The sequence below is a fragment of the Coenobita brevimanus genome, chromosome 87 (assembly GCF_032717465.1).
Source record: "Coenobita brevimanus isolate Jiangsu-jjx chromosome 87, ASM3271746v2, whole genome shotgun sequence".
Classification (NCBI taxonomy): Eukaryota; Metazoa; Arthropoda; class Malacostraca; order Decapoda; family Coenobitidae; genus Coenobita; species Coenobita brevimanus.
This window is the reverse complement of record NC_137040.1, coordinates 2,657,829-2,662,828: the sequence shown is the minus strand read 5'-3', so window position 1 is coordinate 2,662,828 and position 5,000 is coordinate 2,657,829.

Below are 5,000 nucleotides of genomic sequence, written 5' to 3'. Positions count from 1 at the left end.
AGAGATGGAGTAGGAGAAATGAATAAATGAATGATTGAGCACTTGTTTTGATGAATTAATGAATACTGAGAGGATGAAGCAAAGACAAAATGGACATAGATAGATAGTCAGATAGATAGATTGGCAGACAGATAGGTAGATAGATGGGTCGATAGACAGACAGGTAGGATGATAGATGAATGAATAGACTGCTAGATAAATATACAGATAAATAGATAGATAGGTAGACAAGACAGGTGGATGATGAGGGAAGGAAGAATGGAAAAATGAGAGGGATAGGGGAAGGAGGAGAGGAGGAGGAGAAGGAGGATGGGAGGAGAAGAAAGGAGGAGGAGGAGGAGGTGGAGGGAGAAAGGAAAGAAGGGGAGTGAAAGTAGAACGTGGAAATTGAAAGGGACAAAGAAATGACGAAAGTGGACGAAAAAGAAGAAGATTTTTTTTCGGTTCCTCCGCAGAATAAAAGAATAATCTGAGACGCAAAAACCCCTTAAGGAAGGAGTAAGGGATTTCTTTTTATTTATTTATTTATTTTCTTACGTTTTTCTCTGTTTATTCTTTCCCTCTCCTTCTTTCTATCTTCCTTCCTTTCTTTATTTATTTCTTTTTCTTTATTTTTCTTTCGCTCTTTCTTTCTTTCTCTAATATTTATTTTATTAGGTATTTATTTATTTTTGAGTGACCGAAGATTAGATGGAATCAATAGTTTTTTTTTTCTTTGTCAACTTTTTTTTTTAATTCTTCTTTCCTTCCTTCCTTCCTTACTTCCTCCGTTCCTCCTTCCCTCCCTCCCTCCCTCCCTCCCTCCTTCAAGCAACGGAAGGTTAGGTGAAGCGAATGATAGGCAGACACACTACCTACCCTGTCCCCGTGGTTCTAGACGGCTCCCTACTCACCTTATCTCACCTGTATTATTGTACGTCGTTTATTTTACCATCGTCTCCCCTTCTCGCGTATATTTACCTTTATATTTTCGATGAGGAGGTTAGATTTACCTTTAATTAACACCTGGACTAATTAAGATACCTGTTAAGACGGATAGTAGTGTGGAAACGTAGGTAGGATTTAGAACGAATGATTTTAATGTATTGTGAAGGGATGGATGAGGAGTAGGGATGTAGATAGATAGATGCATGGTGGATGGATGGATGGATGATTGGATAGACAGATACATAGATTGATAGATAAATAAAGAAAGAGACGGACAGGTAGATTGGTAGGTAGGTAGGTAGGTAGATGTTGTGAGAGAAATTGAGAAATGTATAGAAATAATTACATAGATAGTAGATAGAGATACATAAATAAATAGATAGATACATTAAGAGAGAGAGAGAGAGAGAGAGATTGCTGTATGCTAAAATAATGTTCTTTCTAAAGTCCATGGCACTCAACTGTTCGGAGCTCCCCCTCTTCCTCTCTCTCTCTCTCTCTCTCTCTCTCTCTCTCTCTCTCTCTCTCTCTCTCTCTCATTGTAACCCATGATATTGTAATAAGGTGGTGATGTTGGCAGTTTGTGTGTGAGTGGGGATGATTCTCTCTCTCTCTCTCTCTCAATAAACCACTAAACTTCTTCCCAGCATGAGGGGGTCATTACGGGCTGGGCACCTGGTCTTCTGAGAGTGATATGGGGTTAATTAGGCGGTGCATGATGTAATTAGCCTGACAGGGGCGTAATTAGTGGGTCATAGGAGCCGTAATGACCTAATTATACAGACACACCTGGGATTGGGGGGAGGGGGTGGTGGAGAGGAAGGGGAGGAGGAAGAAGATAGATAGAGAGAGAGAGAGAGAGAGAGAGAGAGAGAGAGGAATTATGGAAGGTCTTGGAGAGGGATAGTTGGATTAAGTGATTGAGAGAGAGAGAGAGAGAGAGGTGGGGGGGGGTAGAAAAAATGATGGAGAAAAAAGTAACAGAAATGGGGAGAAAGAAGGGAGGAAGGAAGGAAGGAAGGAAGGGAGGAGAGTTGCGAAGGAGGGGAGGAGGGGAAGAAGAGGGGAGGGAGGAAGGGAGAGGTAAGGAGAGGGGGAAGGGGGAAGGAAAGGGGAAATGGAATGGGGGGGAGAAGAAAGTGATTGAGGGAAGGAGAGGGGAAGGAGGATGGGGACGGGCGGGGAGAAGAAAAGGAGGGAGGGAGAGGTAGGGAGAGAGAAGGGGAGGAAAGGTGAGAAGTGGAAGAAGGTGAGAACTTTTTCCATTAAGGCTAAGAACCAGACGATTTCCTTAACCTGAGAGAAATCGTTCAGTATTTATCCAATGCAAAAATAAATGAATAAATAAATAAATCTTATGTAAATAGGAAACAAGAAAAAAATAATTAAATGAATAAAGAAATAGAAAAATAAAAAATAAAATAAATAAATAAATAAATTAAGGCTGTAAGGACCTAATAAACTCCTAATTATTTCTTTGTATTGCCATTAAATAAGATGGTAAAGCAATTAGCGAGGATTATAATTAACCTCAGTGGCCAGGTGTAATTAACCTTCCTTTTAATATATTTACGGATCATTTACCTATTTTTATATTATTTTTTTCGTTTTTTTTTTTTTTTTTTTTTTTTATATCATATTTTCCGTCGCTCACTGGCAGAATAAGACAATACCACGGCGCTGCATCCTCTCCATAGCACTTCTTCGTGACTAGCACCATATTCCTCTGTTAGTCTCATATTTCAGCGAAGTTACGTCCATTTTTTCGCCAAGTTAATGTGAACAGAGTATAGAGTTTGGATTTTTTTTTTTAATATATCCTGCGTAAGCGTTCGAACTGAAGGGGTTGCGTACGTCTCTCTCTCTCTCTCTCTCTCTCTCTCTCTCTCTCTCTCTCTCTCTCTCTCTCTCTCTCAGCTGAAGAAAATCGTCTGGACTGATGGGATTTAGGATTGATCAGGTGGATTTGGCAGAGTACCTTGGTCCAAAGTTAGGGCAGGTGAGTTAATTAGCCACAGGTGCCTTTTGATCACCTGTGGGAGACGTGATTACCCTGGGGAAGAGAGAGAGAGAGAGAGAGAGAGAGAGAGAGGGGGGGGGGAAAGAGTAGTAACTTCCAGTGCATAGGTAATGAAGGTTGAGAGAAAAAAAGAGGAGAGAAAATGGCGAGACGAGAGAGAGAGAGAGAGAGAGAGAGAGAGAGAAGGGGGGAGGAAGACGGAAAAGAGAGTGGTAGGGAAAGTTATGGCTAATAAAAGAAAAGAGAGAAAAAAGAGAAAGAGTGATAAAGGAACTGAAGAAAGACTGGGAGAGAGAAAGAGAGTGAAGATAGTTTTATAAAGAGTGAAGGAAAGGACGAAGTAAGGAAGGAGGAAAGAGTGAGCAATAAACTGAAGGAGAAAAGGGAGGAGAGGGGGTAATAAAGGAAGTGAAGGAAGGGAGGGAGGAAGCGGAAGGTCGTTGAGTTAAAGGGAAGGAAGAGGAGGAGAGGAAGGAGGAATGAAAGGAGTTGGGAGGAAGGTTTGGGCGATTGAGCAAGAAGGAGGAGGAGGAGGAGAGAAAAATAAGAAGGATGATGACGATGATGATGATGATAATGGTGGTGATGATAATAATAGTGATGATGATAATAATAATAATAATAGTGATGATGATGATGATATATATATTATATATTTTTTTTTGCCGGATGACACTCTCGTAGTGAAAAAAAAAAAATAGAGAAAAGTTAATGCACAGAAAATGGAAAAGCTTTTTAGTCATAATCTGTAGCTAAAAGTGAGAAATATTTGATGGATTAATAGATATACAGTTCCGTGGATGGACTGATAGATTAAATTAGATGCATGAGAGAGAGAGAGAGAGAGAGAGAGAGAGAGAGAGAATAAGCACGAGATAGCTCAATGGTCTCGAAAATAAAAGATGGTGGCAAGGTCAAAGGTGAGTGACAGGTAAAGAATGAGGTTGGGGAGAGAGAGAGAGAGAGAGAGAGAGAGAGAGAGAGAGAGAATAAGCGTGTGATTGAATGTAGAATAAATGTATATATGTGTATGAGTGCAAGTATGAATGTGTACTTACAGGTATATGTATGCTTGAAATGGCATTGGACAGGGCGACATGAAGGCGATTTGTTTGTGGCCACCCCTTACGGGATTGAGGCTTGTGGCAATAGATAGATAGGCAGATAGAATTTTTATGTATGTATGTATATATATGTGCATGTGTGTGTGTGTGTGTTTCAGTGTACGCCACAAGAGAGCATCGCCAGAGCATAAGCAGGAACTAACCTAAATTAAATCCGGTTTGTGTTCTCGTTGGCAACTTTTACCTCTGATTTGATTGTTTATATTGCTGTTATTTTGTTTTTTTTTTTGTCCTTGCTTGTGTTATTTTCATCTGTTATTCTTTACTTTTATCCCTTTATTCGTCTTCAGTGTTCTCGCTTTAATTCTCTCTCTCTCTCTCTCTCTCTCTCTCTCTCTCTCTCTCTCTCTCTCTCTCTCATCGCATATCTCTTTATGTATTTTCTCTTTCCCTTCCACAGAGTAAATCTTCCTCCCTTTCTTCCTCCTCTTTTCTCTCCCTCCATTCTTCCCTCCCTCCTCTCTTCCTTCTCTCCCTATTTTCTCTCTCACTACCTTTTATTTTTATTTTTTACTCTCAAACTCACTAACTATTTGAATTCCTTTCCTGCTCCTTTTTATCTCTCTCTCTTTCTCTCCCTTCTTTCCTCCCTCCCTCCCTCCCTCCCTGACCTGTTTTGATTTTTACTACTCTCTCTCTCTCTCTCTCTCTCTCTCTCTCTCTCTCTCACACACACACACACACACACACACACACACACGGACACCCCCGGACACAGGTAAACTTAAGACAACTTTTAAGAACTTAGGAAAATTCTTAAGACATAATTTTATCAGAAGAGAAAAGTTAGAGAAAGTTTTGATATTTCGGGTCACCTTTTTTTTTATTATTATTATTTTTATTTATTTATTTTTTTTTTTTTTGACCCAAGAGGAGACGCGTGTGAAGAAATGGAATTATTTTGAGGTTTAACTTTTTTTTGTTCATCG